We start from the raw sequence: 13,253 nt of genomic DNA on the forward strand, positions 1-13,253 counted from the left end.
AGAGCAGTACAGTACATGTTCCCAATCCTTTCACTGGGTGAAGAGAGACCTGCACATGTTATAGTAGCGGGCGTCTCCACTCAACTTAAACTGATGGCATGACACTGGGGCAGATGAAGGGGGGAAATGGCATGAATTCAGCGCACTGTCGGCTTTCCTGCAGTATATAAAACTGCCTTTGCCCAAACCCATGAAAGGTCCTCTTTAACATCGGACCCCTTAGAGGTGAGTAACAGTGTTTATTATGTTCCCTCATCTCCCCTGGGGCTCCGATTATTATACTCGGGGGTCTGAAAAGACCCCTGAGTATAATAATAGTTCATGGGTATGCAACTGTGGGACATAATAGAGCTTGAAGAGTCCACTGTGGCCCCTGTAACCTCTATTATGCCCCACAGCGGCCCCCCTGCAACCTTTATTATGCCACACAGCCTGTTGTGCCACTGTGGGGCATAATATAGGCTGCAGGGGCCGCTGTGGTATATATATATATATATATATATATATATATATATATATATATATAGGGGTTCGGTATATTGAGAAGTGAGGAGTCAAAGATGTCTATGTTTAAAACTTTACAGAGTCCAGTCACAGCTGAAAGCAGAGGTCATGGAGGTCCAAAGGGAAGAGATTGGAAATGTGGGAAGACGTCTCCTGTTATGCTGCTCTCCTCATATTTATTAGTTAAATGTCCTGTATTACTATTTCCCTTTCATGTTACTTCTATGCATTGTTGTTGCTGCCATCTGCTGGCCAGAATTTGCATGCTGCACGCCCTTGTTCTTGTCTTGTTAATAAAGTTAAGTTTTTCTCTCTGGGCGTGGTTTTAGGCAAGCCCTGGTCCATGTCACTCGGTTGTGACTAAATACTAGATGCCGTAAGGACCTGGTCCTTACGGCGTCTAGTATTTAGCCAGCTCAGTGTGAGCTGTCTATTTCCCATTACTGGTAAGGACCTTTTTGCCCCCTAGTGGTCAGGTCCTTAACTGATATAGTATTTAGCCAGCTCACAGTGAATTGGCTAAATACCGTACTCCAGAGGTACCTGGTCCTTACGGCGTCTAGTATTTAGCCAGCTCAGTGTGAGCTGTCTATTTCCCATTACTGGTAAGGACCTTTTTGCCCCCTAGTGGTCGGGTCCTTAACTGAGATAGTATTTAGCCAGCTCACACTGAACTGGCTATTTACTATACTCCGTAAGGACCTTTTCCATCAGGTCCTTTCCAGTGATAGTATTTAGCCGTCTCACAGTGAACTGGCTATTTACTATACTCCGTAAGGACCTTTTCCACCTTTCATATACTTACAAGGTTTCATACCAGTGAGGTCCTTTCCAGTGATAGTATTTAGCCGTCTCACACTGAACTGGCTATTTTCTATACTCCGTAAGGACCTTTTCCACCTTTAATATACTTACAAGGTTTCATACTGGTGAGGTCCTTTCCAGTGATAGTATTTAGCCGTCTCACACTGAACTGGCTATTTACTATACTCCGTAAGGACCTTTCCACCTTTCATATACTTACAAGGTTTCATACTGGTGAGGTCCTTTCCAGTGATAGTATTTAGCCGTCTCACAGTGAACTGGCTATTTACAATACTCCGTAAGGACCTTTTCCACCTTTAATATACTTACAAGGTTTCATACTGGTGAGGTCCTTTCCAGTGATAGTATTTAGCTGTCTCACACTGAACTGGCTATTTACTATACTCCGTAAGGACCTTTTCTATGTATCCTATACTTACAAGGTTTCATACTGGTGAGGTCCTTTCCAGTGATAGTATTTAGCTGTCTCACACTGAACTGGCTATTTACTATACTCCGTAAGGACCTTTTCTATGTTTCCTATACTTACAAGGTTTCATACCGGTGAGGTCCTTTCAAGTGATAGTATTTAGCCGTCTCACAGTGAACTGGCTATTTACTATACTCCGTAAGGACCTTTTCCACCTTTCATATACTTACAAGGTTTCATACTGGTGAGGTCCTTTCCAGTGATAGTATTTAGCCGTCTCACACTGAACTGGCTATTTACTATACTCCGTAAGGACCTTTTCTATGTATCCTATACTTACAAGGTTTCATACCGGTGAGGTCCTTTCCAGTGATAGTATTTAGCTGTCTCACACTGAACTGGCTATTTACTATACTCCGTAAGGACCTTTTCTATGTTTCCTATACTTACAAGGTTTCATACCGGTGAGGTCCTTTCAAGTGATAGTATTTAGCCGTCTCACAGTGAACTGGCTATTTACTATACTCCGTAAGGACCTTTTCCACCTTTCATATACTTACAAGGTTTCATACCGGTGAGGTCCTTTCAAGTGATAGTATTTAGCCGTCTCACAGTGAACTGGCTATTTACTATACTCCGTAAGGACCTTTTCCACCTTTCATATACTTACAAGGTTTCATACTGGTGAGGTCCTTTCCAGTGATAGTATTTAGCCGTCTCACACTGAACTGGCTATTTACTATACTCCGTAAGGACCTTTTCCACCTTTAATATACTTACAAGGTTTCATACTGGTGAGGTCCTTTCCAGTGATAGTATTTAGCTGTCTCACACTGAACTGGCTATTTACTATACTCCGTAAGGACCTTTTCTATGTATCCTATACTTACAAGGTTTCATACCGGTGAGGTCCTTTCCAGTGATAGTATTTAGCTGTCTCACACTGAACTGGCTATTTACTATACTCCGTAAGGACCTTTTCTATGTTTCCTATACTTACAAGGTTTCATACCGGTGAGGTCCTTTCAAGTGATAGTATTTAGCCGTCTCACAGTGAACTGGCTATTTACTATACTCCGTAAGGACCTTTTCCACCTTTCATATACTTACAAGGTTTCATACTGGTGAGGTCCTTTCCAGTGATAGTATTTAGCCGTCTCACACTGAACTGGCTATTTACTATACTCCGTAAGGACCTTTTCCACCTTTAATATACTTACAAGGTTTCATACTGGTGAGGTCCTTTCCAGTGATAGTATTTAGCTGTCTCACACTGAACTGGCTATTTACTATACTCCGTAAGGACCTTTTCTATGTATCCTATACTTACAAGGTTTCATACCGGTGAGGTCCTTTCCAGTGATAGTATTTAGCTGTCTCACACTGAACTGGCTATTTACTATACTCCGTAAGGACCTTTTCTATGTTTCCTATACTTACAAGGTTTCATACCGGTGAGGTCCTTTCAAGTGATAGTATTTAGCCGTCTCACAGTGAACTGGCTATTTACTATACTCCGTAAGGACCTTTTCCACCTTTCATATACTTACAAGGTTTCATACCGGTGAGGTCCTTTCCAGTGATAGTATTTAGCCGTCTCACACTGAACTGGCTATTTACTATACTCCGTAAGGACCTTTTCCACCTTTAATATACTTACAAGGTTTCATACTGGTGAGGTCCTTTCCAGTGATAGTATTTAGCCGTCTCACAGTGAACTGGCTATTTACTATACTCCGTAAGGACCTTTTCCACCTTTCATATACTTACAAGGTTTCATACCGGTGAGGTCCTTTCCAGTGATAGTATTTAGCCGTCTCACACTGAACTGGCTATTTACTATACTCCGTAAGGACCTTTTCTATGTATCCTATACTTACAAGGTTTCATACCGGTGAGGTCCTTTCAAGTGATAGTATTTAGCCGTCTCACACTGAACTGGCTATTTACTATACTCCGTAAGGACCTTTTCCACCTTTCATATACTTACAAGGTTTCATACTGGTGAGGTCCTTTCCAATGATAGTATTTAGCCGTCTTACACTGAACTGGCTATATACTATACTCCGTAAGGACCTTTTTCACCTTTCATATACTTACAAGGTTTCATACTGGTGAGGTCCTTTCCAGTGATAGTATTTAGCCGTCTTACACTGAACTGGCTATATACTATACTCCGTAAGGACCTTTTCCATCTTTCATATACTTACAAGGTTTCATACCAGTGAGGTCCTTTCCAGTGATAGTATTTAGCTGTCTCACACTGAACTGGTTATTTACTATACTCCGTAAGGACCTTTTCCACCTTTCATATACTTACAAGGTTTCATACCAGTGAGGTCCTTTCCAGTGATAGTATTTAGCTGTCTCACACTGAACTGGCTATTTACTATACTCCGTAAGGACCTTTTCCATGTTTCCTATACTTACAAGGTTTCATACCAGTGAGGTCCTTTCCAGTGTTAGTATTTAGCTGTCTCACACTGAACTGGCTATTTACTATACTCCGTAAGGACCTTTTCTATGTATCCTATACTTACAAGGTTTCATACCAGTGAGGTCCTTTCCAGTGTTAGTATTTAGCCATCTCACACTGAACTGGCTATTTACTATACTCCGTAAGGACCTTTTTCACCTTTCATATACTTACAAGGTTTCATACTGGTGAGGTCCTTTCCAGTGATAGTATTTAGCCGTCTCACACTGAACTGGCTATTTACTATACTCCGTAAGGACCTTTTCCACCTTTCATATACTTACAAGGTTTCATACTGGTGAGGTCCTTTCCAGTGATAGTATTTAGCTGTCTCACACTGAACTGGCTATTTACTATACTCCGTAAGGACCTTTTCCACCTTTCATATACTTACAAGGTTTCATACTGGTGAGGTCCTTTCCAGTGATAGTATTTAGCTGTCTCACACTGAACTGGTTATTTACTATACTCCGTAAGGACCTTTTCTGTTTCATATACTTACAAGGTTTCATACCGGTGAGGTCCTTTCCAGTGATAGTATTTAGCCGTCTCACAGTGAACTGGCTATTTACTATACTCCGTAAGGACCTTTTCTGTTTCATATACTTACAAGGTTTCATACCAGTGAGGTCCTTTCCAGTGATAGTATTTAGCTTTCTCACACTGAACTGGCTATTTACTATACTCCGTAAGGACCTTTTCCATCTTTCATATACTTACAAGGTTTCATACTGGTGAGGTCTTTTCCAGTGATAGTATTTAGCCGTCTCACACTGAACTGGCTATTTACTATACTCCGTAAGGACCTTTTCTTATGTCTCACACTGTATCCATGTATCATATACTGTACTTGAGAGGTGTTAGATGGTATAAGATAGTATATAGTCAGTGTATGAAGAGATCTGTGAGGAAAGAGAGCATGTTGTATTGTTTGACGGTCCGTGACCCGGATATGTGAATCCCCTCATTGAATGTAAGACCGCCATGTGATGACATGGCCATTATTCAGTGTGGTGTGAATGTAGGCTTATAATATGAGTACTGTATACTGCTTATATATAGTAGATAACTGCTGTATTACCCAGAAGCCGTACGGCTTGTAACATCGGCAGCAGTTTTGTGAGTGAAGCCGCTGTTTTCCGGTAATATTCAGTATTCACTATACAATTGTATAGTAAACTATGATGAATGTATATTAGGGCGGGTTCACACCTGTGCCCGCTCTCCGCTTTGCAGGTTTCCGTCTTCTGCCTGAGAAACTGGACAGGAGACGAAAACTGGCAGTCACTTTTCATTTGAATGGGTTTGCAAAGTGTCCGCCCGTGTGCGTCGTCTGGTCTGCGTGGCTAAACCGTTTTTTTTTTAACTGGACACAAAGTCGGACATGCGGGACATTGTGTCTGGTTAAAAAATAAAAAACGTTTTCATCGTGGAAATCAGAAGATGCTCACCAGCGGACACTGAATTCCGGGTTTCCATCAGGGTTTCTGGGGCACAAGACGGAAACTCACAAAGCAGAGACCGGGCGCAAGTGTGGAGCCGCCCTTAGATCAGTCCTATTTTGTGTGGCCTCAGCCTAGAGTTACATGAAGGTATAAATTAAAGGGATTATTGGGACTACGATATTGATTGCTGCGGTCTCTTCTCTACTTACCAAGCACAGCGCCATACACTGTACAGAGGCCGTGCTTAGTATTACAGCTCATCCCCATTCATTTCAATTAGAATGAACTGCAGCATGGCCGTGTGACGTACAGATACTACCTGAGTAGAAGTGGAGCTCTATAGCATCTTCCTAGAATACTTCTTTAGGCTAAGGCCCCATGTTGCGGAAACGCAGCTTTATTTGCTGCAGTTTTTTGAGCCAAAGCCAGGAGTGGATTGTGCAAAAGGTAGAAGTATAAGAACTTTCTATATATGTCCCACTCCTCTTGTAGCCATTCTTGGCTTTGGCTCAAAAAACTGCAACAAAAAAAAAGCTGCGTTTCCGCAACGTGGCGTCTCAGGCTTAAGGATCTCCATAGTGGAGTTACTTAATTACTGCCTCCAGGTACCTCACATATTAGCAACCCTTAGGGTGAGTCAACACGGAGTAAAGTGCCGCGTGATGTGGCACGTATACGCCGCGTGAGCTTTTGGAGGCCGTATATGCTCCCATTGATTTCAATGGGAGCCAGCATCGTATACGCGGCGCTATTTTGTGGCAGTGATTTTGCCACATCACGCAGCACTTTACTCCGTGTGAACTCACCCTAAGGGTTGCTAATATGTGAGGTCCGTCCTCCGTCTCCCGTCCGTCCTCCTCCGTCTCGTCTCCCGCCCTCCTCTGTCTCCCGCCTGTCCTCCGTCTCTCGTCATTTAGGTTTAGTTTTCTGACTGAAGAATAAGTTGCGCGCACCGGACATTTTCCTTCCTTTACAAAAATAACGGAAGAAACACAAGAGACAGAAAAAGGGAGACAGAAGACGGCGTCCTTAATGGTTTTTTTTTGTAACATTCTAGTCAATGGGAACAGACGCAGGAGGATGAGGAGGCTCCATCTATGTCTGTTACTCTCATCCTATGACAGATGACAGTAACGGACATGCATAACAGTAGTGTGAATGTAACCTTACTCCATCATGTTCTAGGTCTTCCACTACTGTATGCAGAGATCTTGTTGTGCCTTGATGGGTCAGAGTTGCTTTGGTGACACAAGGGGGGGGGAAGGGGTTAAGTTATGGCTAATTGGCTACTAAGTTATGGCTTACTATTAAAGTTATGACACTCAGAAAACACTATTTACACTTATTTTTATTAAATTTTATTTTGGGGGCAAAAAAATAAAAAAAATACAAAGTAAAAACAACAAAATAACAGCAAAACATTAACAAACTCAGAGGTCACTTTTTAAAGGGATCCTATCATTCAAATGCATTTTTTTATGATTAACACGTCGGAATAGCCTTAAGAAAAGCTATTCTTCTCCTACGTTTCCTTGTCTTCTCCGCGCCGCCATTCGCCTGAAATCCCATTTTTTTGTCTGTATGCAAATTAGTTCTCTCGCAGCACTGGGGGCGGGCCCCAGCGCTCAAACAGCACTGGGGGCATCCCCAATGCTGCGAGAGAGCTCTCTCCAGCGTTGCCTCCATCTTCGTCAGCAACGGCCTCTTCATCTTCTTCCGATGCGCGGTAGGTCAAAATTCAACTCATGCGCAAGTCGGCTTTGCCAGCGGCCTTTTTTTGTGGCCGCTTACGCGAGCAGGCGCAGTACACTCCTGTAGTTCTATGGAGTTCTTACTGTGCTTGCTCGTGTAAGCAGCCACAAAAAAAGGGCCACCCGCATGTGAAGTTGGCTCTGCCCGAGGCCCACTGGCAGAGCAGACTTGCGCACGCGTTGAATTTTGACCCACCGCGCACCGAAAGAAGAAGATGAAGAGGCCGTGGCTGATGAAGATGGAGGCAGCACTGCAGAGAGTTCTCTCGCAGCATTAGGGCCGCCCCCAGTACTGCAAGAGAACTAATTTGCATACCAACAAAAACCAGGATTTCAGGCAAACGGCGGCGCGGAGAAGACAACGAAACGTAGGAGACGAATAGCCTTTCTTAAAAGGATCCTATCATTTAAACACTTTTTTTTTCTAGTTGACACGTCGGAATAGCCTTAACCCTAGAATGCATACCTGGGACCTCGCAGGCCCGCTCTGTTAATTGTTTTCTATTTACTGCAAGATTACTTTAGTTAGAATTCTGAAACTCTAGGTATTCCTCAGGTATATAGTTGTTAGTCATTTCCAGTTGTTCATATATTTTTATGTTACAGGCATTTCGGAATAACAACTCTTTTTTGTGAATACCCCATATTTACATACCTGGGGCCTTTTAGGCCCGTACTAGGTTTACATGTGATCCTAAGTCTTTTTGTCTTATGATTCTGCTGTTGCTGTGCAGAGTGTGGATTCTGCCTGACTACATGGTCATGTGATCTAAGGAGGCTCCCTCACAACGTCATGCGTTGACATATGACATCATCATATGTCATGCGTTGACATATGACATCACAATGAAGCAAAACCGCAAAGAAATTCCTCCAATCATGAAGCACAATCAACATCGACAACTTTATGATAGTGTATTTGGCTTCTGCAATCAAGCGACAATGGTGTCTTATAAAGATCGGTCATATTACTGAGTACAATGCACCATGATGGAAGTATAGACACCAATAACAGGAAACTGAAACCTGAAATAATCTTGCATTATAATAAAACCAAAGGAGGCGTTGACAAGATGGACGAAATGATTGGAGAGTATACGTGCAAAAGGCAGACAAAACGTTGGCCTATAGTTCTTTTTTATAATATGCTAGATGTGTCAGCCCTCAATACCTATATTGTTTATAGTGAGACTCATCCAGAATTCCATGCCAACAGAAAGGACAAGAGACGTCTATACTTGACGGAACTTTGCTATGAACTTTTAATGCCTACCATGATGGAGAGAAGCAGCACAAAATGCTTGCCAAGACAAACAACAGAAGCTATGATCAGATGTGGTATACGTTTTCAGGAACATCCAGAACCAAGAGATAAAAAAAGAAAGCGATGTTACATTTGTCCAGCAAAGAAGGACAGGAAATCGGAGCGTGTTTGTACTACTTGTGGACAAAATGTCTGCAAGGATCATTCTTCTGAACAGATAACGTGTGAAAGTTGTTGCGGTCATTAGTAAATTCGAAAAGGAAACTTTGAAAAGAGATATTCCTGCAGCATGTTTACTGCAACTTTTATATAAAAAAAAAACTTTGACAAAAAAACGTGATTATAAAGAGTTATATCGAATGCGTATATTGGGCGTTTTAAGACCGTTCAGTTACTTTTTTGTTGTTTTTTGCACATAATGTTTTGAATTATTCACATCTTAGGATGCATTCCCACTAGCGCTGGTGTCTTCCTGGAGGTGATCTGTTATGGATCTGATCTCTTGGTAACTCCAGTTAAGGTTGCCGGAATGCCCGGATTCTACCAGCCTTAGCTGGGTTCACCAGGAGGTCAGATCCATTACAGATCCCCTCCTGGGAGACACCAGCACTAGTGGGAATGCATCCTTACTTTGCAATTTTCAAATAAACTTTGAAAAGTATTTTTATTTCAGTTATTCCATGTTATTTGCACACGGGCCTAAAAGGCCCCAGGTATGTAAAAGTGTAGATTTTTATGGTCATGCATTCTAGGGTTAAAGGGGTACTCCCACATCGCATACTCACCCGTCTTCGTTCCTCTAAAATCTTCAGTCTTCCGGCTTTGTTTCGTCATTGGTGGGCGGGGTCACATATGCAAAGCCAAGTGGCGAGATGCCGCCGGCCCTGTGTGCGCGCTCATACACCAGTCTACCCTTCACAATGCAAATACAGACCCGACACCCTGCGGGTCTGTATTCGCATTGTGAAGGCTAGACTGGTGTATGAGCTTGCACGCAGGGCCGGCGGGATCTCGCCGCTTGGCTTTGCATATGTGACCCCGAAGCGGAACAGCATCGCTTCTGCCGCTGCTGTCTTCATGCAGGGCAGAAGCATAGCGATGTGCCTGTGCCGGCGTCTAACAGTCCCCAGCATTCGCCTATTACAGCGGATGCCGGGGAGTTAGACGCCGGCACAGGTGAAGCCAGCAACATCGCTATGCTTCTGCCCTGCATGAAGCCATCAGCGGCAGAAGTGATGCTGCTATTCTGCTCCTCCGCCCCCCCCCCCCAACCCTGTATTGGCGGCCCCTTCCCCCAAAGGATAAACTACCCCCCCCTCCAGGCTCGCTCCCGTGTACTTAGCCCCTCCTCCCTCCCCCCTGAGAGCAAGCAGACACATCACTTGACTCAGGAGCAGCTAGGTCAGGGCTGTGGCCACAAAAAAATGAATAAAGTGATATAGTGGACAAACAAAGCAGTTTTGCTGAAGCAATGTATTTAGGAAAAGTCCTACATTCACATTAATAAGCATTATAGATAGGATCCTTGTGAAGGGACAACCCCTTTAAGAAAGGCTATTCGTCTCCTACCTTTATCCGTCGTCTCCGGCTCGCAGTTCGGTAGAAATACCAGGTTTTTGCTGTATGCAAATGAGTTATTTCGCAGCACTGGGGGCGTCCCCAATGTTGCCAGAGAATTCTCTCGAGCGACACCTCCATCTTCAACAGCAATGACCTCTTCTACGTCTTCTTCCGGCTGGGGTCACACTCCGGTGCCTGCGCAGTCTGCTCTGCCATTGGGACGCAGGCAAGAGCAGAGTGCACAGGCTGGCCGGCGGCCATTATTTTGGAGGCCACTACGTGCGCATGCACAGTACGCTCCTGTAGTTGTATGGAGAACAGGAGCCTATTGCGTATGCGTGCGTAGCGGCCTCCAAAAAAATAGCTGCCAGCCGGCCTGTGCACTCCGCTCTTGCCTGCATCCCAATGGCAGAACTGACTTCGCAGGCGCCGGAGTGTGACCCAAGAGAAGACGCAGAAGAGGCGGTTGCTGTTGAAGATGGAGGCGTCGCTGGAGAGAGTTCTCTGGCAGAATTGGGGACGCCCCCAGTGCTGTCTGAGTACTGCTGCGAAAGAACTCATTTGCATACCGGTAAAAAACTGTATTTCTACCGAATGGTGGGCCGGAGACGACGGATAAAGGTAGGAGACGAATAGCCTTTCTTAAGGCTATTCTGACGTGTCAGCTAGAAAAAAAAAGTGTTTAAATGATAGGATCCCTTTAAGGCTATTCCGACGTGTTAGTCATAAAAAAATGCGTTTGAATGATAGGATCCCTTTAAATAATTGTACCCCTTCCTGACATCCGTAATAGTACATGTCGGACCTTTAAAGATGGTGGCCATCATAGCCACTGGGTCTTCACAGTATTGTATAATGGAGACCCGATACTAATGAGTGCAGCTATAACTACATCCAGGTATATCCCACTGTCCCCCATGTCCCTCCAGTGTACCCCACATTACTAACAAGCACCGCACTATCCCCCATGTCCCTCCAGTGTACCCCACATTACTAACAAGCACCGCACTATCCCCCATGTCCCTCCAGTGTACCCCACATTACTAACAAGCACCGCACTATCCCCCATGTCCCTCCAGTGTACCCCACATTACTAACAAGCACCGCACTATCCCCCATGTCCCTCCAGTGTACCCCACATTACTAACAAGCACCGCACTATCCCCCATGTCCCTCCAGTGTACCCCACATTACTAACAAGCACCACACTATTCCCCATGTCCCTCCAGTGTACCCCACATTACTAACAAGCACCGCACTATCGTCCATGTCCCTCCAGTGTACCCCACATTACTAACAAGCACCTGACTATCCCCCATCTCTCCAGTGTACCCCCACATTACTAACAAGCACCGCACTATCCTCCATGTTCCTCCAGTGTACCCCACATTACTAACAAGCACCACACTGTCCCCCATGTCCCTCCAGTGTACCCCACATTACTAACAAGCACCGCACTATCCTCCATGTCCCTCCAGTTTGCCCCCACACTGTTACTATCCCCCATGAACCTTAAAGAGCAGCCATTCCATTAAAACTGGTGTGCAAAACACCCAAACTCTTATCGCCCCTGTGCATGATGCCCACGGGGAGGGGTTACCTTGTGGTGACCAGATAGCTCCTATAAGCCTCCCCCACACTGCACCCCACCATCTCTCCCCCACACTGCACCCCACCATCTCTCCCCCACACTACACCCTGCACCCACATCTCTCCCCCACACTGCACCCCACATCTCTCCCCCACACTGCACCCTGCACCCCATCATCTCTTCCCCACACTACACCATGCACCCCACATCTCTCCCCCACACTACACCCTGCACCCCACCATCTCCCCCCCACACTACATCCTGCACCCCACCATCTCTCCCCCACACTACACCCTGCACCCCACCATCTCTCCCCCACACTACACCCTGCACCCCACCATCTCTGACACACACTACACCCTGCACCCCACCATCTCTCCCCCACACTACACCATGCACCCCACATCTCTCCCCCACACTACACCCTGCACCCCACCTCTCTCCCCCACACTACACCCTGCACCCCACCATCTCTCCCCCACACTACACCCTACCATCTCTCCCCCACACACTACACCCTGCACCCCACCATCTCTCCCCCACTACACCCTGCACCCCACCATCTCTCCCCCACACTACACCCTGCACCCCACCATCTCTCCCCCACACTACACCCTGCACCCCACCATCTCTCCCCCACACTACACCCCACCATCTCTCCCCCAAACTACACCCTGCACCCCACCATCTCTCCCCCACACTACACCCTGCACCCACATCTCTCCCCCCACACTACACCCTGCACCCACATCTCTCCCCCCACACTACACCCTGCACCCACATCTCTCCCCCCACACTACACCCTGCACCCACATCTCTCCCCCCACACTACACCCTGCACCCACATCTCTCCCCCCACACTACACCCTGCACCCACATCTCTCCCCCCACACTACACCCTGCACCCACATCTCTCCCCCACACTACACCCTGCACCCCACCATCTCTCCCCCACACTACACCCTGCACCCCACCATCTCTCCCCCACACTACACCCTGCACCCCACCATCTCTCCCCCACACTACACCCTGCACCCCACCATCTCTCCCACACTACACCCTGCACCCCACCATCTCTCCCCCACACTACACCCTGCACCCCACCATCTCTCCCCCACACTACACCCTGCACCCACATCTCTCCCCCACACTACACCCTGCACCCACATCTCTCCCCCACACTACACCCTGCACCCACATCTCTCCCCCACACTACACCCTGCACCCCACCATCTCTCCCCCACACTACACCCTGCACCCCACCATCTCTCCCCCACACTACACCCTGCACCCCACCATCTCTCCCCCACACTACACCCTGCACCCCACCATCTCTCCCCCACACTACACCCTGCACCCCACCATCTCTCCCCCACACTACACCCTGCACCCCACCATCTCTCCCCCACACTACACCCTGCACCCCAC

At 46.2% G+C, this 13,253-nt stretch overlaps 1 protein-coding gene across 2 annotated transcripts in view; it reads right to left on the reverse strand.

Moving 5' to 3' along the window:
- ALPK2 (alpha kinase 2) overlaps positions 1–13,253 on the reverse strand; it is an 84,758-nt gene that overhangs the window by 49,408 nt on the left and 22,097 nt on the right. The gene's annotated exons all lie outside the window — the stretch shown is intronic.

The sequence above is a fragment of the Leptodactylus fuscus genome, chromosome 1, assembly GCF_031893055.1.
Source record: "Leptodactylus fuscus isolate aLepFus1 chromosome 1, aLepFus1.hap2, whole genome shotgun sequence".
Classification (NCBI taxonomy): domain Eukaryota; kingdom Metazoa; phylum Chordata; class Amphibia; order Anura; family Leptodactylidae; genus Leptodactylus; species Leptodactylus fuscus.